Source organism: Empidonax traillii, unplaced genomic scaffold, assembly GCF_003031625.1.
Source record: "Empidonax traillii isolate 1590-97213 ecotype Southwest subspecies unplaced genomic scaffold, ASM303162v1 scaffold1319:size131266, whole genome shotgun sequence".
NCBI lineage: Eukaryota > Metazoa > Chordata > Aves > Passeriformes > Tyrannidae > Empidonax > Empidonax traillii.
In genome coordinates, this window is record NW_020956512.1 from 54081 (window position 1) to 75560 (window position 21480).

The window sequence follows — 21480 nt, forward strand, 5'->3', positions numbered from 1 at the left end:
GTATTGTTTATTCTACTTGACTGTGTTCTGGGGAGCCAAACTTCTCAGAACACCACTTAAATTTGTTTCCTGCCCCAAGGGAGCTCTTCACAAGGAATGGGACTGGCAGAAAACGTCATTAAAAATCTGTCTGGGAAAGAGTTAATATCTCAGTAACACATGGTTTCTAACCTGAGATCATTTAAGGAAGAATATGGATCAAGAAACAATTCGGCTTCACAGAGAGAGACTTTCAGTTTTCACTCTGAAGACTCCAGTGTTCTGTTCCAATATCAAATTCATTGTTCTGTTTCTCATCAGAAACAGCAAAACTAAATTTACCAGACCTTGCATTAATCTAGATGGTCTCAGTCTTAGGATGATTGAAAAGTTTTTTGCATTCAGGTGAATTCTGACCATTAAAGACCAGGTATCCTCAGTTGGCATGGTCTGAGTACATGCAGGATGGTGTCACCATCTGTCAGGCTTTGAATGTCATACTCATTTCCCAGATGCCTTGGGGCACTGGGAGGGCACTTCCATGCCAAAGACTTAGCAGGAATTGTATTCTATTGTTTAGCTGGCTCACTGATTTGCCCATTACTCTCCCTTCAGATGGCTGCTTCTGATTTAAACCATATGTAGCCATTTTTTCAACCACCTTCAGGGTCCTTCTCAAAACTACTCCATCATGCAAAAAACCCCTGCTATTTATTTATACTATAGTACAAATGTAAAGCAAAACTGATAACAATAATCAGAATATCTCAAGTTATAAATAACAAAGTTTTGTTATTTTTATGTGAAGACTTTTAGAGTCAATTATGCCAAATCTGCAAACTGAATCAGCCTAATGAATTATCTGCTCCACTATAGATATTAATTACTTGGAGCTGTGAATTCTTTTACAGAGCCTTAATTACAAAAACATAAACCCAATATGTGTATTAATATTATAGAGTGATTTGCAAGAAATGAAACTGTGATATATTTAAACTGAAGAAGATTTCATGGTCAAGAATTCTGATGTTTTTAAGCTAGCCAAAACTTCAAGAGCAGAAAGTCTTGTAATTTGACAATAGCTTCTAGGTTGCAGCATGAAATATTTACTTTCATGTTATTACAGTGGGAGTTCCAAAATCCAGCCCGTATGATCAAAGATGAAACCCTGTGCACTAGATACTGATAGTGAGAACTGTCAGGGTTCCATTATTACTGACTTACAAGAATCAAAAGACTGGAAATTGAAAGGTTCTTCAAAGGCATAAGAGAAGAGGATATAGTCAAGGCAAAGAGAATCTTAGTTGATTGTCCTTCCTGAAACTGAACCTAATTTCAGAACGTACTTTACTAGGATAAGATTTCACCCATGGTCTATACATGACATCCAGAAACTGAACTTTGATGCCTTGCTGTCTTGTCTGCCTTTCGATTGCAGAGGGTTAAGTTAGGTGACATCTCATTTGTAACTAATTGTGTTTAAGAGCGCAAGTTCTGCTTCCTACCTAGATTTCTTAGACTTCTCTCCCTTCTTTTCAAAGGTCAGTTATCATGCAACATCTCAGAAACAAACTAGTGGGTTTGCCAATAGAAACACTTTAATGAAGAAGTTACATGAAAGTACAAGATCAAGCACTGCCTAATCAGTTTGGATTAAGCACATCAGGTTTTGTTCATTCAACCGGAAAACAAACATTTGCTCAACTTGGTAACTATTTATATTTACTGTTGTAAAGAAATGTACAATTATCTCCAGCATGGTGTTTGTTCAGTACCTGTGCAAGCATCCATTACTTGGTTAGATTAAGTTGACAAAATTCAAAAGGTATTTGGAATTCTCAAAGAAAATGGTTTTTAAAAAATAAATCTTTAATGCTTGGAAGGATCCAGTTTTCTTCTCTTTCACATTCCCTGCTGTGGAAATCGGTACATTTCTATTGTTAGTAAGTTTTGACACAGTCTCATTTCTTCTTTAACATGTGCCATTGAAGATGAAAAATTCAATTAATAAAAGTTACTCTTCTTTTACCAGCAACTCAATAGCTGTGGACAAGGCTAGTCTACTCATAAAGGAAACTAAGAGAAGCTTTGTGTTACCCTGCTTTGGAAGTAGTCTTGCTGTAGAAGTACAGATTATATATATCCCGGATATATTGAAAATCATGTCATGCAGGCTAGCAAAGCATTGTCCTTTTTTTTTATTTAGAGTATATCTGAAGAAGGTTGGCTTGTTTCAGGAGCATGAAGATATTTTAGTGTACATAACAGTAAAGTTTTTATTTCCAGGACAACTCTGGTTGCTGTTTCTCACAAAGCTTGCAAACTGTTTTGACCTATTAGTCATAATCTTATATTATCACTTACCTGTTTGCCAATAAACAAAATCATGTTTGCAATGTCATCTCATGTCCTTTCACCCTATTAGGAAGATAAATAAGAATATAATTTTTCTTTTTCCTCTTCCTAATAAAATCAATATTTCTTTCTTAAGTCATCTCAGTGATTTCAGCATGCTCTGTTTGGTTTTCGACTGTGATAATGTGGTATTGGATCATATATTGTATTAGATCTTAAACCTCTCCTTTATCATTTTTCTGCATCTTATTCAATTTCAATTTTCCCTGGTATTTTTTTTAGCTCTGTTACTCATACTCCCTTCTTCCATCACTGATAATGTGAAGCTTTTTTTACCTGTTGTCTCACATACTTTTCTTGGCATAAGCAAGGGCTTCTCACTTTGATATCATTTTTTTAATCTCTAAATTTATCTCCTGGAACTGCCAACTGGCTATAATTTCCTTAGCAAGCAGCATAGCTACTAGATCTACTGCACAAATACAAGCTGATGCACGTATGCAGAACAGACATTCTTAGGTGATCAAGCTGAACTTCTGTCCTTACACATTCTCTGTCTTGAATCATTTAGCATCATTTTCTCACTCCATATCTAATGAATTCTTATTTCATTGTCTCCTCAACCAGTGTTTTGCAGCCATCTCTCCAACATTTCTGCAGCTCACAAGTCTCTGACTCTGCTAATTCTTTCTGTTTTGTTTGATGAAAGTTTCCATATGCATTCCTCACTGTTTGATAGCTGTATTGTGTTTGTTGGACTTCCATCCATCCATCTATCCATCTATCCATCCTTCCTTCCTTCCTTCCAGTTGGCAATTTTTGCTCATGCATTAACAGCAATGGCTTCGGGATGGCAGATTCCCTTGGGTTTTACTCCATGCCTCAACTCTCTCCATACAGACACAGAAAAGCACATAAGATTGACTGTACTGAATACAGCAGGATAAGAACCTGTTCCAGCCCAAACAAGAGAGGCTGTAAAATAATCTGAAAATTCAATGGAAAATACTGAATATATCTCTAGCTGTGATAATGGAAACACAATATAAGTCTTCAGAGCAATAAAAGAAGTATGACCACAGAATTGCAACAAAGACACATGGAATACAGTAACTGATTTGTATTATATTCTCTATACACTCAGCATCAGACTTCTGATGCTCATTATTTTCACAGTATAAAAGAATCACAGAATATTCTGAGTTGGAAGGGATGCACAAGGATCATCAAGTCCAGCTCTTGGCCTTGCACAGGACATCCCCAAGAGTCACACCATGTGCCCGAGAACATTGTTCAATGCTTCTTGAACTCCAGCAGGCTTGGTGCTGTGACCACTTCCCTGGGGAACCTGTTCCAGTGGCCAACCACCCCCTGGGTGAAGAATCTTTTCCTAAAATCCAGCTTAAACCACCCCTGACACAATTTCAGTCCATTCCCTCAGGTCCTCTCCCAGTTCACCACAGAGAAGAGATCAGTGCCTGCCCCTCCTCTTCCCCTCACAAGGAAGTTGCAAAGTGCACTAAAGTCTCTCAGTCTCCTCCGGGCTGAACAGATCAAGTGACCTCAGCTGCTCCTCATATGGCTTCCCCTCAAGGTCCTTTACCATCTTCGTTACTCTCCTTTGGACACTCTCCAGTAGCTGAATGTCTTTCTTATACTGTGGTGCCCAAAACTGCACACAATATTCAAGGTGAGGCTGCTCCAGTGCAGAGCAGAGCGGGACAATCTCCTCCCTTGACTGGCTGGCGATGCTTTGCCTGATGCCCCCCAGGACACAGTTGGCCCTCCTGGCTGCCAGGGCACTGCTGACTCATATTCCACTTACCTTCAAGCAGGACCCCCAGGTCCCTTTCCATGGCACTGCTTTCCAGCATCCCATTCCCCAGTCTGTATGAACATCCAGGGTTGCCCCATCCCATGTGCAGAATCCAGGACTTTCCCTTGTTAAACTTTATACAACTGGTGGCTGCCCAGCCCTCTAATTTGTTGAGGTCTCTCTTCAGGGCCTCTTTGCCTTTGAGGGAGTTGACAGGCTGTTGCACTTTTGTATCGTCTGCAAACTTGCTTAGTATCCCTAAAGTCCTGCATCCAAGTTATTCATGAAGATGTTGAAGAGCACTGGGCCTAAGATGGAGCCCTGCAGAACCCCACTAGTGACAGGGGTGACAGTCTGACATTACTCCATTGACTATTACCTTCTGTGCTTGACCCATGAGCCAGTTGCTCACTCACTGCATGATGTATTTATCCAGCTATTTTCATTCAGGTAGTTTGCAATTGAACAGTACCACATTTCTGTGAAGGTGAAAGTGATATTCAAGAAAACAGTAAATATTGCCAACTACTATAAATGAGGAAACTACCAAACTTCCCAAAGTCACAAAGGTTACATCTACATTAGCAAACAATACAAGAGGATCTGTAAATCAAAGCAGTTGGTTCTGAAACTCCCATATCTCACCTGTCTGCTTTTTATAGGATTTGATGTCAAACTAATTCTGGTCACCTAGAGTGAAAGCAGTCATGGATATGGTTTGAAGCTGTCTCAAGGCCCAGTTCTTGCTGCTGGTGTCTCAGGGACTGCTGTGCATTCGGCATGCTAGAGTGAAACTTCTCATCTAATTTCCACTGAATGGAGCCTTGTTCTTAAGCATCAAAGCTGATAACTGAACTACTATTTAGCAAATTTTAATCTCTAGAAAATTGTACTCACTTTACTTTGAGTAGTGGAGTTTTGATATAAGTTATGGTCAGGTATAACAATCTTAAGAGAAACTGTCAATCTTTAATTCAGTATCTAGACTGAAAGGAACACATTTGGAGCAAAATACTAAAAGAACCACTTGCAGTTCTGACAACTGAAATTCTGGTTTGTTTGTTTCAGTTTTAAAGGAGCAGCGTAAATGAGTTGTCTGTGCATCTGAGAGGTTTGTAAACTGCCTAAAACTTATTTCACTTTAACAATCCATAGACAACTAAGGGAAGTAGTAATGCTAGTTAACATCTTATTAAACCCTCATCTCTGAGCTCTGAAGCTGTTTGTCTTTCATGTACCCCAAAGTCTTCTCTATCTGACTAGATAAATAGATAAATATCCTCCATTCACAGATGACAGCCGGCATTGAGGCACACGAGGCAATTTATAAATGAATATAGAAAAAGTCAAAGTCACACTTATAGCAATAGCTCTGCTTACACAGTCCCTGCAGCAAAAAAATTTGGAAGCAGCACAGAAAAGCCAATGCAATCACTGTGGTATTTTAAATTACTCACAGTATTGTGCAACACAACTACGTTACACTGCATTAAAAAATAAATGTTTTTATAAGGCAATATTTTAGATAAAGGTGGATAAAAAAGCTTTAATGTAAGATAAAGACCTCAACCGGAACTATCAGTCATTCTCTGCTTTTGTGTTTTTTGAACCAGCAGAAATTGTATTTCTCCTCGCAGCTTCTTTTTTTTTTTTTTTCCAGGATAATGTGCCAATGGAAAGTCTGATCAACTTTAAAAAACAAATAGCTTTGTATGGCTGTGAGTGATATTCACTGGCCAATTCTTAAGAAAGGTTAGTGAAATTTTGGGAGCCAAGCAGTAATCATTATTTTTTAAAAGTTCTAATTAAGATGTCAGACTGGGCAGTGGAATGTATCTAGAATCCCATGTAATTTGATTGTGTTGGCCTATTTAGATAAATTGCTTTGGAAAGACAAATAAACCAGCTACTTAAAATGTCCAAGAGGCCTAGGCTTCAATCCAGTGTTTAAAGCAATGACTGAAGCAATAGCCTTTTGTAACTATCAGCCAATCCAACAATAGACATCCAAGTGTCGAAGTCTGATACAAAGAATGATACAAGTGCCTGGATCACCGTGACTAATAGAATAAACAGTACACAGTGTTATTTAAGCACATATGCTCAGAGGTTTTTTTGCCTATGAACTGCAGACCTTTGGAGACTAGCATAAAAGAAAATGATCACCCAAAGTTCAAAATATCTGAAGATGAGATGTCCTCCTACATAAACTCCTGGGATTATTTGGGTTTGTTTAGTTAGTGTGATTTCCATTCACTAGATACACTAAATCTGTATGACAAACCTAGGATTTAGAACATATTAATATTGTGCTGTCAGTAACCCGAGGCTCTAAAATCCATATTGTTTGAAAACTCATAATAGAGTCTGACCCATTAATAAATATATATATATATGTATCTATATCTATATATGTAGCCAGTTTATCGGTTTGCACCACAGTGAACTTTACACTCTGTTGCCTTTTCCTTTTATCAGCAGAGAGAGGCAAGGATGGAAAGGGTTAGAAAAGTGTGTTTGTTTTCCAGAGGCAGTAGTTTGGTACCCTCTTGTCCTTGCATTCATCATCGCAGAGTAGATTTAGCCAAGAAAATGCAGATGGCTATACTGGTAATCTATCCCAATGGCACAGTTTTGGTGCTCTCAGAGCAGCTTCTCTTTCCTGATTTCTGTCTTTATTTTCTCCATATATGCAAAGGGCAGCTTTCCCTCCAAACTTTATGATTTTGTAATTTAAACACTCAGTAGCGCTTTAGCTTCACTTGTGATTTTTGTGCCGTTGATCCCAACCCAGTTTTTCCTGCCCTTTGCATCTCATGTGACACAACCACGGCTCAGTTTCAGGGGCTTAGAAGGGAAATTGTGAAGTTGCCAGAATAGATGAAACAAAACTTCCTCTCTGAGCTGGGGGCACAGCAAACACAGTAGTGCTCTGTGGCACTTTGGCATAGCAGCAGGGGCAAGCTGCCTCCCCAGGTCCCCTTCCTGTTCCCAGGCTGTACTGTGGATTATGCTCTGAACTCCCTCCAGGGCAGCGGGACACTCACTACTGTCATGCCAGGCAGCACCAAGGAGGATAAGAAAGGTATTTGCTCTTACTTGGGCAGACCTTGATCGTTCCCTTGATTTTTTTGTTTGTTTGTTTGTGGTGTTTTTTTGCTGCTGTTGTTAACGGAGGAGAGAACATTTTCCTAGCCAGAAGGTGAACAAAACTCAGAAGAAATTTTGCATGTCTTTGCGGCTCATATACCTGTTCTAACACTGCCTGGAGACTTCCTTGGGAGGGATAACTTACCCAATTTCTGTCCCCCTCACTTGTATCTGAGTTTCCAGAGCTTAATGAAACATAGTTATATTGAAATTAAACCTACTGTTCTTCTAAGCCCTTCTTCAAAGACAACAGGGAGAATAGGGGAATATTTACTGAGAAAAAAACCTGAAGAAGTTATTGCAACCATTAATTTTATGCTAGTACCTGAAGTACTAAATCAACTCAACTTCCAGTTCATTAATCAGGTAACAGAGTAATCAACATTAATCAACAATAACAGAGTGTTATGGCACAACATCGAATAATCCCAAAGCCTTGGGGAACTGCAGATCACATGACAGGCATGTATAGGAGCTCTCAGCCAGGGTAGCAGGTAAATTAGGTGAAATAATAGATACACAGTAGGCCCTGGCATGGTCATCTTCCCTAGCATGTTATTTTATATAATTAAAATTAAATTCTTCAGATTCCTTCTCTTTCCTTAAACAGCAAAGAAGACTGGGAGCAGGACTGATGTTTCCTGACAGCTGTAACCAGCGACAGACTTCCGCCTTTTGAAGTGGTTTTTTCCTTCTGTGACTTGTGCATTTTCTTTCAAGGTCTTCCTGAGCTGATTTACTCCCAATTCCCCTAACTGATATCTAATTCTCCTCTGTGCTTGGCATGGCTCAACTGCTCACTTACACAGACTTAGCAAAGCAAAATCTACAGAGGTAATCCAAGGCTCTTGTCAATTTCCTTTAAAAAAATTCAAAATTATAGAGTTGAATGGTATCTTATATTTTCTGATGAAAAAAAGTGCCACTGCACTCTTTTTTTTTAATGCTTAGCCTACTAACAAAGGCAATTTGTTAGATTCTTTAATGTGATTTTAAGTGCAGATAAAGATCTTTGCCCATAAATACCTTAAATATATTACTGCAGAGTCTCTCAGATAAAGCAAGGAGACTTGGGACCAGGATTCTTTCCAGTTTAGCCACAAATACGCAGCTTTACTTTGGCCAAGGCACTTTACATACCTGGAAATTTAGATGAAAATTCAAAGTAGATGCTACTCTTTATCTACCATAAGAAACAAGAGGGCTGATTTAATTACAGGCTTGTCACAGAGGAAGAAAAGATACAGCAAGAGTATGATTAGTAAAACATCTTGCAGAAGTACCAGCTCACTAATGCCACTCACTGTGCAAGGGGCCATTATTTTTTTGCATAACGATGATTATTTTATTTATCAACCATCTTCCTTGCATCCACGGTATTTGGCATTTAGCATTAACATAATTAAATAACAAATTAAAACTTCATCAAATACACAATAGAGAAGGCAAGCAAACACTAAGCTGAGTAATGGAGCATTGAAAAGAGGGCTTTTACATCTCATCCCCCATATAGCTTCCAGCATCCTGCTGTGACATTGTTTTGGAAGAACAACCCCTGTTGAGTTACCCACATCAGTCCTTCTGGCACCATGGAGGATACCGCTGTCAGCACTGACTTTAGTGAAGAGCAGCCCCTCCCTGCAATAATCTCTTTACTGCCTGTAGCACAGACACGGCTAGCAGTAGGTCAAGACTCCAGTGGTCAGAGGAATTGTTAGGGAAAAACACTCCTATATTTCACAAAACAATAGACTTCCCCAGAAATGCTAAGTTTGAAAAAATATGGATCCTTCAGGATCAGACAAGGATGAGAACACTTCCAGATAGGCAAAGATGGGAGCCACGTTGTGTGCAGCAGTGGCTGCTATTCTGCAGATTAAATTTTGTGTATACTTCAAAAAAACCTGTGGATATATTTTAAGTTTGCCTGCACTCCATAGTATCTCACAAATGGTAATTCCTTTCACACATCTGATAGGGAAAAAGCCTCTTCCCTAGTTACAAAAACAACTCCTTCCTCATACATGTCTAACCAGAGAAATCGAACACAAAAATACAAGATCTGGTTTAGGAGGTTTCTGAGACACAGTTTACCAGAAGCTGGGAGAATAGTTTGTGAAGGTAGGGCCAAATGCTTGCCTAAACTCTTGTCTAGAAATTTATTCCTTACCCATGTTGGAGATAGGGTACTGAGCTAGATGGGCCTTTGCTATGGGACAATACAGTAAAACGCATTTGTTCTCAGCTTTGAAGGTAGCAGGGAGACAAAAACTGTCTTAAATTACAGTAAATATGATATTTACTATCTAGGAGGCTGCAGAAACATCTTGGAACATGGCACATTCTTAACAGGATTTAACAAGGTTGGACTTGAAGATCTTGGAGATCTGTTCCAACTTTAATGATTCTGTGATTCCAAATGATCCTACGCTAGAGAAGTCTGTTAAGATCCAACAAAAGATTACATGAGTTTTGAATTCCAGTACAAAACAACAACCCAATATGAAACAGCAATTTTCTACGGTGAAAGAAAAAGACACAGTTGCAGTTGTGTACCGAGTTAGTTAAGGCTGAGGGAACAGGGAACACCTATTTTTTTCCAACTCCATTCAGAAACTCCACATTGAAGAAAGCAGTTTTGCTAGGCCCCAGGTGTCTTCTGTCTATTCATTCCCTTTGAGCATTCAATGAGCTAGTCTCACTTACTTGATTAGCTGATCTTATCAGTTCAGCAGAACAGCCCTAGTTCCTCAGAAAAAAAGGTGTTGCCTCCAGATGAGGCCCATGTCTAAGGGACAGACCCTCCATCAGAGGTCACATGATCTGTTTTACATGTTGTCTTCCAAGTGCCACAGAATAAAGACAGAAACCTCCAACTTCTTTCCAGTAGCTAACAACCCCAACAAATCTTTCTTGCTTATCCCATGCAGGTGGGATCCTTGCTGCTGGAGCACTTGCAACATATCAGGTAGCCATAGCAGAAACTGACCAGGAAAGAAATAATCTGACTCTTGTATTTTCTACATTATTCTTAGAAGTGTATTATTATAAAATAAGGTCTTCAGGAGACAGAATTATCTTCTACTGTAGTAAGGATTAGGTGATTTGAGTTAGAAACTTGCAGGAGGCATATTTAGAAGGTTGACTATGCCCACACTGCATGGTTAAGTCACAGAATTCTACTAAAGAATCTTACGGATGCTAGAAGTTCATACAAGTTCAAAAAGAATCAGCACAAATTTGTGGAAGCAAAAAGAAACCTCAAGGTTATTTTAAATACAAGACTATCACCACAGATTCAGGAATTCCATGAAACAGGAAGCAGGAAGGAGAATTAGGGGACAGACTAGAATAGCTGGCAGAGAATGAACAGGAACAAGCAAATGAATAGACAGGTGCATGTAAATAATCCTGCTCAGCAGGAGGCTGCTCTATGGGGACTCTGAGGTAAAGGGTAATGAGTAGTACAGCTCCAGGATTTTATCTGCTCCAAAAAGAGAGAGAATTCTTGAAAAGAAAAAGCTTGAAGACACAGCATGAAGGGGCTGTGTCAACCAGGGATGGAAGGTGGATCACTGTAAACAATCAACCTAGAGCAAATTCCCCTGCCAAGGCTAAAAAGATTTTAAGCAGGAAAAAAGAGGCTTTGTCAGAACACAGGTTAAAATAATTATCCTTTCTTTAAAAGAAAAAAGAGGGGGAAATCTTAAAATGTTGTGAGAGACTGAAATGTTCAAGGTTAATGACTCAACTGGCTATTTGCAGAAGTAGCAAGTGCTTCGCTGAGGTAAGGTTTGCACCCCTAACTGAAGGGGAAGAGGAGAGTTTTTGGATCTGTGGTGATAAAACAAACCTCTGATCTGCATAAGAACAGCTCCGGTGCAGAGGGAGTACACACCCACCAGTGGAAGATGACAATGATCCCACCATTAAGTGGCCCCACCTGAAGTGCCCCCAGACTCATTTTGGGGACCTTTCACCAGAGAACTGCACATGATTCAGTGTTTCATCAGACAATGTAAAAATCCCCCACCAGGAGAAGTAACTGGGCATTCCCACTTGAACCTGAATGTACTGAACATTTGAACCCACTGAATTTTTTGCTTCATAGGTTCCCCCCGCCCCTGACAGATCATGACTGTGACTATCACTTCAATCAGTGGACACCTAAATTGTAACAATCAATTCTCGATGGTGGATCCACGGGTGGTGATATCTTTCCTCTCCACCACCTACTCTTATCCTTTCTTTCTTTTTCTTTCTTCGTATTTTTTCTCAAGTGATATATTTATACTTTTATATTGTTTATGGCTATAGATAATAACCAAAATGGCTACATATCTCATTTCCATTGCAACCAAATTGTTCCAAAACAAACCTGCCATATCTACACATATACACTGATCATCCCGTGTTGTTTTGCTCTAACATGCAACAAGGGATCTGTTAGCAAGAACCTAAGTTACCCTGCCTCAGGAAGAGGTCATAGCAAATGTTTAAGTAAAACAAAGGAAGATTTAGAGCATCTCAAAACTCACAAATGAGTCTTTTCTTTCAGGCTTGGTCTCAGATCAACAACATGACAGTTTTCTGAGATGCAGCAAACGATGCACAGTGCTCCCCAGGTCCCCAGGAATTATTACTTCCATCACCTCTCAGACATGGCTATATATCCATTCTTTCCTTCTCTCTGCAATGTCCTATTTTCAACTAAAGCTGAGCTCTCCCTCTCCAAGTACCCCATGCCTCATACTGAAAACTTCTCTGCCTAAGCACATTCAGTTCCTCCTTAGGGAGAAGTCATCTTCCTGCCTTTTTCCAAAGGTTTCTGACTCCATCAGTCTCAAAAAAATAAAGCAAATGTGACCCGTTTCATGGGGATTACAAGACAAAAGGATTTGGGAAATGGAAAATTGTATGCACCCTGAGGGTAAGGGTAAAATCAACAGAAGGGATGCCAAGAGAGCAACTCTCAGGAACTCTGAAAAAATTACCAAAAACCTGGCTATAAAATCTAAACCCATATTCTTCTAACTTGGTTTATGCTGGTAAATTTTGTTATGCATGTATAAGGTGGATGTCTTAAAGGTTGAGTTTATTCTATTTCTACCACAAAATGGAGTTTACAATAAACTAATAACACTACTTTTCTAGGCAAGGTATATGTGGAGAGAATTTTTGAAACCATTTCTTAGTAAAGTCATAGTATAGTTTGTTCCAAGGAACTGTAAGGAAATCATAAGCAGCACTCTATCACTGGTTTTGGTTGCAGGTCTATGCTAGATTCAGAGTTAGATACACGATTGTCTGACTGGAAGTTATCACAATACTGACTATTGAAAATTACTTTATAAAACTGACAAAATTGGCTGTGGCTTGCACACTGCTGTAGACAGACTGTTTCAGAATTCTTAGCTCCTGAGATAAAATCTAAATTGTAATTTTCAACCTTATCTATTGTTCTTATTCCACAGATTTCAGGAATCTTTTGTAGACCCAGCTTTATACTCTTGGTTAATTCCTTTCTGAATTTGAGGCACCAGGAGGCACATAGGATCAGGCCAGGAAGAACTACCAATTTATAGTTCAATGGATTCCTGGCTTATAAAACAAGTACAAGGTAAGATCCACACTACAGACTTAAGGCCAGCTGGGGCTTCTGTCTGAGGAAACAACAAATGCATTTTCCTGAGACTACAACTAAACTTCCTATGAAACCAATTTGCCCATTCTTTATATCAACCTACTTTCCTAACCCATTGAGAAATGTTGTTTGAGTAGTGGGGTGCACAGCCAAGCACATCAGAGATGTTGATTGATTGCCCTCATAGTCATCCTGTCTCCTGCAGAATCATTGATGTTTCTAGTAGTAGTTTTCAGGTGGCCTTTTCCAGACAGTAGTACGTGCTGCTTTTTAAATTCTACCTAAGGATCACATTGTTAAGGTATCCAAAAGAAGACTGGCATAAACTACTTGTTTTCCCTTGTAAAGGAGTCTATACGTCTGCCATCACAACAGCTCTGTTGTCAGGGGATGCATCTCAAATAAAGTCTCCATCAGCTGCTGTAGGCTGGTACCTCCTTCAGAATCACTGAAGACCTGTTTCATTACTTCATGACAGTTCACTAGGCCACAACACTATGTTAAAGGCCATGAATGCAAGAAGGCTTTCAAAATATATTTCTGTAAAATATCTGCTCCAATAAAATATAAAACATTCACAGTAAAAATTGTCCTGAGGCCTCTTCTGTGGCATCAGTGACTACTTCTATTCATGTACTGCTTGTGCGTTGCAGTTTCTGTTGACAGAGCTACAGGACACTACTGACCTTAGTTTTCCAGGTAAAACTAGAACTAACATACTGACTTATACTAGATTTGCATGGCAAGGTTTTTGTAGTGGGGGGCTACAGGTGTGGCTTCCGTAGGAAGCTGAGAGAAGCTTTCCCTATGTCCAGGGGGGTAACACCAGCTGGCTACACGACAGACACACTGCTGGCCAAGGCTGAGACCACCAGCAACGGTGGCAGAGCCTCTGGAACAGCAGATTTAAGAAGGGGGGAAAAAGTGTTGTGCAACACAGCTGAAAGAGAGGACTGAGCATATATGAAAGAAATAACTCTGCTATCGCAATTTGATCGAACCCTGGATGTTTACGTTGGGGTGACATGAAGGATGCCACAGATCCTGTTGACTAAAAAGGCAGGTTCATTTATATGGAGGCATGTGTTCTGTCCAAACCCACATCCAGCCAGACGAATCTTGTTCACACTCTGTAAGAGGCTATAGGCACAACTGCTTGCCCTAATTAAGGACACCTCTGGAAAAACTCTGTCATTCATGGCCAATGTAAAGACCCACTGCTATTGTAACACTATAATATGCTGCCAGATTTTTTGATCCTCAATGGTAAACAAATCATTAACCTAAATAAGTGTTTAAAACACGCACTTTTGAAGAAAACTACTGATTCTCATAATAAAACTAACATCTTAGTTTTTAAACAAATATAGTAGAAGAAAGAAAATAAAAGAAAACATCCAAGATCATATTATTGTTCCCAGAGGCAAGTTAAAAAGAAAATTGGGCAACACAAATCCACATCACACATCTGTATTTCACAAAACCAGAAAAGATCAATTACATAAAACAGATCTTTACAAAAGTTTGGCAGTTGTTCGTAAATGAATAGAGATGCGATGCATTGCTTGGAAAAATAATTTATTTTGTTAGCTTAAAAAAATCACAAGTTTTCACGTTACAATTTAAATTACAAGTACAGCTAGCAACTTTGAACCTGCAAAGGTACTAACTATCTCCTGAGATGCAATAAAGACTTGTGACCCTGCCTTCAGGAATAGTATGGAGTAAGTCCCAAGTCAGCAAAAGAGTAATGTAGTTTGATATTTTTGTTACTGCCTCATTGGCTAACATTTTATAGTCTGATTGCAGAAAGTAGGTACAAATGTTGACATTAAATTAACATGAATTTTCCCAGTAGAGCCTTAACTAAACTTTAACATACCTGCAGACACTGTGCCAACCACTCTGCAGCAACATACTTACAGCACAAAAGACAACTTTCATATATTTTATACTATAACCACTTGACAAGATCTCAGCACTAAGTAGTCTGATTGGTACTTAGGCTTAATACATGAGATTTGATTCTGGCTTCATAACAGTATAAACTAAGCAGGCACAGGTATTCTGTAGTCAATGCAGTAGCTCAACAATAAAATTGGTGTTCTGATACTACCTGAGTCACACTTCGTACGTAACTGAGTACCTCAAACTTCACAGGCTGGTAAGGACTTGTGTGTTGGAACAACATGGCAACATGCTCCCTCCTTTTGCATGTCTACAATGCATTGTTCCTAAACCTGCAAGACGTGCTCTGAAAATACAGATTGCAGACAGTTTTATATGCATCCATGTGATTTATAGGAAGTAATAGTCAAGCAGTAGTTTGAGCAGTTGGACTTGATCTAAAGGGTCTTTTTCAACTTAAATGATTCTATGATTCTACATTTTTTTGATTCACTACATAATTCTCAAGGTAGTCAAGTTGTTTTTTTTTTCTTTTTGAAGATGGCAGATAATAGAAAAAATAGACTGCAAACACCTTGTGAATCTATCTTGGAACTAAAATATCTTAGGATAAAAAAGTCAAAAGTGGTTTTATTTTGTGAGTCTTTTGCTAAAAAAAGTCTACCAATAGCATTGGCATTTAGATGTAAGCTATAGTTAGCTTCTCCCTACACATATAAAAATTCCCATTTTGGGTTCTCAATGAATTACTAGATCAGTTGAAAAACTGATATGAAACAAAACATTTAGTTGTGAGTATGAAATCCAGTTGATACACCTTAACTCTCCTTGAAGTTAGTTTCATTATTTTGAAAAAGTTGTCGTAGCCCACACTAGAGCGGAACAAATAGCTGTAATATTTCGAATTTTGCAAATTTCATAAGCTTGTATTGATGAAATTTAGAAGTACATATACAAGAAAGTAAATGAACTCAAAATCCCATTTCTCAGACTTCAGAAAAAATCTAAAAAAGAAAAACGAGATAATGCCAAATTATTTCAAGTGCTTACAGTTTGCTATCAAATGATTTTTATAAGATCATGGATTTTTCAGCAAGCATTTGCTGCTCATCTGACCAATACATATTGTAGACTTGCAGAGCTTCAAAAATGCAATGAAAAATAGTCTGAGAAAATGTTTCTCTCCCCTTTTCTAAAACTCAGCATGAAATTGGAACTCCACTGATATTTGACAGAGCTTTTGCTAGCTTTACTGCAGTCAGGATTTCCAAGTACAAAAGGATTAATTTTCTTTTTGACCAGTAAAATTTTACAGAGTATGAACATGTTTATACGTGTCTATATCTATAAGAAAGTAATGTAGTTATGCAAACAAGACTATACATGATGCCTACATAGGTATTAAAAGTCTGAACAAACCTTTACATTTCAGAAATCACGTTTGAAGGAAAAAGCAATAGTTCTGGTTACTATAGCAATGTGAGTTTCAACATGCCTGAGGATGCTGGGCTCTTTGCTTAACTTTCAAGGACTTTATGTCAAGAAATAATTCCATTTCAAGGAATTTTATTCCACCATGCCTATAACTATTACACTAACCAATACAATAAGGTTTAGAAGTATTAAACCAACCTTTCTGACTTCACATCAGCACACAGACATTTTGCATCCATACCATTTGTTGAAATTCTGCAGATTCCTTATGGTCACTTTATAATGTACTGCAGTAGCAATAGTTGTCTGGGAAATATAATGTAATATGTTCAGTGTCACATGTATGAGACACTCAGGAAATCTTAGTTTTAGAACTTCCCAACCTACATTCTAGTTCACTAGACTAATTTTGCTCCAGTTTTAGAATACTAAATGCAAACCCCACTGTATTTCATTCAGTTGAAATGAAAACAAAAGATCTGGAGGAAAATGACTCATGTATCAACTAACTTAATCAGGAGTGATTGTAACAAAATATCACAATTAGTTGGTTTTTTAGCTAACCCCAAATTAAATAGAAACTGGCAGCATGAAATGGCAAAACATGTTCCAGAACTCAGAAGTGAATAACATGTTTTCTTCATGCACTCTCCAAGGAAAAAAAAAATAATATCAGCATTTGCTAATAAGCACAAATAGAAATTTCAGCCTTCAAAACCACAGCAATACACTGAACTGATACTCTTACCTACAGTCTAAATATTTTTCTATTTGTCTCTTTCTTCTGATAATGTAATACCACTGCTGAAATTTGAACATTTGGTCTATATGTTAAAATACATAGTACCAGACAGTACTCCTTCTGTAGCACACCAGTTGTCTCCAGTAGAATTATTTCAACTCTGTTATTCAGTGCATAGTACACTTAACAGAATTTCCCTAAGTATGGAACATAGTTAAGTCTAAATCAAAGTGACCAAGTCTCACACATTAAGAGATGACATGAAGTGGGATTGATGTCTGTTGATTAAAATATTCAGGAGCTTCATTTCAGTCTATAAAAGGCTGCCACTCTAGTGAAGTTTAAGAAATTACTCCCATTCTGGAAAAAACAAAGTGTTCCTTAATTTTGATACTTCATTTTTCCATTTTCACAGAACACTCTTGTCTATCAAATATAAGAATAATTTGTCTCACTTTTTTAAACTTTGTCTTAGTTTTCTGTTAATTTATAGATCTCTAATCAATCCATGAACAACATTCTAATGGATTCACCTTGGACCATTCTAATGGATTCACCTGGACCCCCCCTTTGGGGTCTAGGACCCCCAGGGAGACTAGTGAGCCTCCCTGCTGATGTAGCCCACACTGACGAAGGTTTCTGCATTTTAAAGCTTTGTGACTGTGCTGGAGACTGCTCTAGTGAAGACAAAACAAACAACTCCAAGGTTTCTGATGGACTTGTTGACATTCTGTTAATCAAAACATGTAACAAAAGTTCTGCCAGCTACATGATGTCTTCATGGTTGCAGCTGTTTGAATGAAACTGCGCTATTAATGCTGTACCTGGCAGTGAAAGCCTCAATAAAAATGGTGCACTCATTGAGCTCCACACAGAATATAGCTTTTGCCACAGATGCAAACTGCTCTCTAGGTTCTCAAGGCCAGCAGTAAAACACAGCTCATCTTCATTGTTTTCCGCACTAAGTACAAAACTGTGTCACTGGAGGTTGCTGTAAAGAGCCTAATGCCAGAACATAAATCAGGCTGGCTTCCCAGTTCCATGCTTGTTTAACAATGTGAGTGACACAGAGATCCATGTTTGCAGAATGATACTTTGTGATCATTTTTAGCAAATTTCAGTATCACTTTTCAGAAATAGTTTAGATGTCAGCAACTGTTTATAATTAAGGCAATTTGATATTTACGCACTGAAGAAATATACTTTGTAATACAAGTATTTTAGGTTCTAGACTAAGCACTTGGTCAGATATCCTAAGTTAGTTGTAGTCTCACTTTTTGCCTGGAATCAATAATAATTCAGAGTTATTGCAGCAGTCTATCCTTTACCATTTCCTTCTACAAAGTCATAGTAGAATCAAACGGTAGCATTTAGATAATCTAGACAAATGTAGTAGCACACATTTACTTTGGCCTGTGGGATAATCTTTAACATTAGACAGCATGTGACCTGATGTTAGTCCATTTACTAAGTAGCTTTTATTTTAGTAAAGAAGTAAGAGTGGGAGAATTCATATGAAAAGAGATTATATTATAAGAAACAACTGCCTTCAAAACTGATGTAATTCCGTGGGAATATCAACTACTAAAATTACTGATGTGGGGTAAGTCAATGTGGAATGTCTTCTGGCATAGTAGTGCACTGCAGATGGCAGATGAGAAAAGCAGTCTAAGATCAAAACAGCTCTGGTCTGAAGACAGATGAAAATAAGAGACAACTCCAGAACTGTTGTACTTTTTCAAACAAAACACCTATTAAGGAGCCATGTCCCTAAAAAAAAGATAGTAAAACTAAGCTAAAAGAGATATCTTTATGCAGTTCTTGTATTTAAATGTAATACTTTAACAAAAATATGTTAACAACCATGTTCCAAAAATATTTAGATCCAAACAGCACCTATTAGATTCCTAAATAAAATGACTAGAAATTTAAAAATATTACTGCATATTTTCACATTATAGATTTTGACATTATTAAGACAAGAGAAAACAAAATCTCATTATTTCAGACTGAGAAATGACAGATGTGGAATTTCAGCTTTAGAAACACGAGAGCTGTTGCTGTTAGCATAAATGATAAATGTTGGATGTTGCTGGATTTTAACCACAGCAATCTCTTTCAAGTTTGCTGTCAACATTCCCAGAGGCATTAGTTTAGAGATTTTTGAAAGACTTAGCTTATCGGATTCAGTTTTGCTGTACTCTTGTATACAACACTAAAATTTTCTTCAGATTTAAATTCCAATTTAGTTCTTTGCATAGAAAGGCAAATAAGTTCATACTCCCAACAGCCTAGACATGCTTACAGTAAAGAGCTGAAATGAGTTGTGCTTGAGTAGAAAGCATTTTAGCATGTAAAGAAAATATCCAAGATGGAATCTTATTTAGGGATCTCTTTCATTCAGATGTAAATACTAGCTCTGAAGCAGTTTTTAAATTAAGGCACCAAGAATAAAAGTGTTCTGAAACTTTAATCACAAACTGCTTTTCACTCCTTCTGCTACTACTTTTTCTCTACATCTGATTCTAAATTCTACAATTAGATCAAAACCATAGGAATTTGCGTGATGTCCTCCTGCACACCCATTTTTGATAAGGCTATATCCCCAGATATTAGGCTGCAGCTCACATTAACTTCAGTATCAACGCTTCCGTGGAGTGAAGACAAGGTTTAAAGAGAGATGAATATGGTACTAACACTACAAACATGTAGTAAAATTTGACTGAAACAAGCATTCCCTCATAAATTAATGAATAAATCTTTCTGAGTGTTGTTGATATGATAATGTATTCAGGTTGTATACTACTCATTCTAGTGATAAAAATTATACCAGGGTAATGCTGGCATTTTCATTCAAGAAAAAGCATTCAGTGCTACACAGTGCAGAGACTATGCCTTGCAAGCAGGAGATTAACTGATATGCAGATTTCTTAGCTCAAAAATTGATTTTAGAACAGTAGTTTCTTTGTTGTATGAGATTTTCATGTATCTTCTTTATTTACTTTGTCAGAGTAGATAGTAAAAATGTGGCTGAGTTTTGAATATCCAAGGAGTACTTTCACCATCACTGAAGACTGGCTTCCATCAAAAATTTGAGAAGTAAATGTAAGAAAACACTGTAAAATTTTATTTTTTATCCTGGACTAAGCTTTATTTTTATTTTGACATTTCTTCTTAGGATGACATAATTACATAATAAAAAATAAATTATTTTGGCTATTGACTAAATATAAGCTCAAAAGTAATGAAGTACTCTCAAGTTTGCTGTAAAATATTAAGAAACTAAAGGGCATAAAATTTATAGCTTATTCAAGTGACAACTATTTGATGCTGACATAGAGGGCCAGTGCATTTTTAAAAGCACAATAATGAACAACTGTATTGCAGGACAGTATTTAAAAAAAAAAAAAAAAAGAATGTCTGTTATTAGCTTGTCAGATTTGTATGTACTTACTACATATATAAAAAGGTTCCTGATTTACCAAATGCTAAACAGAACCAAGACACAAACCACCATTTTTTTTGGTATGATACCACACTTGCTGATTATTGAAAACCATTGCTTTGGGTCAGAATTGAGGAATAGGTAATTAAAGGGTTAATGTATAAAAAATAATAGGTACCAGAAGGGACAGCAATTTTTAAGATCTGAAATATACATCGGTTCTATTTAAAAATTATGGTTTTTTACTTTAAAAACTGAAACTGGTCAGTAGAGTACTATTTCAGGCCAATATGGAAAAAATATTATTTCTTAAACCACAAAGGGACAATTTCACATAATGTCATGAGCAAATTTTAGCCTTCAGTAAAGAGGAAACAAAATTCATTTTGTAATATGAACCTCTATCAAAGGTGGAAGAGGGACAAATATTACATGCTATCTAGACTGCCATGCCAAGAGGGTAAATTTAAGAAAGAATTTCCTGGCTTTGGAGTCCATAAGTCTACTCAGTAAAAATTCCTCTTTTTTTTTTTTTTTTTTTTTTTTTTAAATGTGGTTTGACTTCTGTTCTTCCAGCCCTTTTAGAAATTTCATAAAAGGATATAAAACTCTGCAGAAAACCCAGTCACATAGCCACAGGCAAATATACTAAGCACTGAGCATATTTAAAGTCTTAATGCTAAAATTATTCAGCTAGTAGTAATTTCTGTCCTGCGTAGTACAAAAATCAATTCAATACTTGATGTAATAGTGAGGGAGATCAGATTGCTTATCCTTAGTTTTCTAACACTCTAAAGCAGAAGTGATCCTGTTTTAAGAAAACATACTTCAGATTTCTAGGTTACAGTTGAGGAAAAAATGTATAAAAACATAAAACTGGAAGATTTTTACAAATTCCCTAGGAAAAAGAAAGGACAATATTTTTCTGTGTATTACTTCTCAGCTGAGAAGGTTCATTCTTAAAGGCCCATTCATTTACCAAAAAGCACTTATACCTCAAAAATCAT

At 37.4% G+C, this 21480-nt stretch overlaps 1 protein-coding gene across 1 annotated transcript in view; it reads right to left on the reverse strand.

The window, feature by feature from the left end:
- Window positions 1–21480, reverse strand: part of LOC114069626 (centrosomal protein of 128 kDa-like) — a 101328-nt gene that overhangs the window by 49365 nt on the left and 30483 nt on the right. The window lies entirely within an intron of this gene.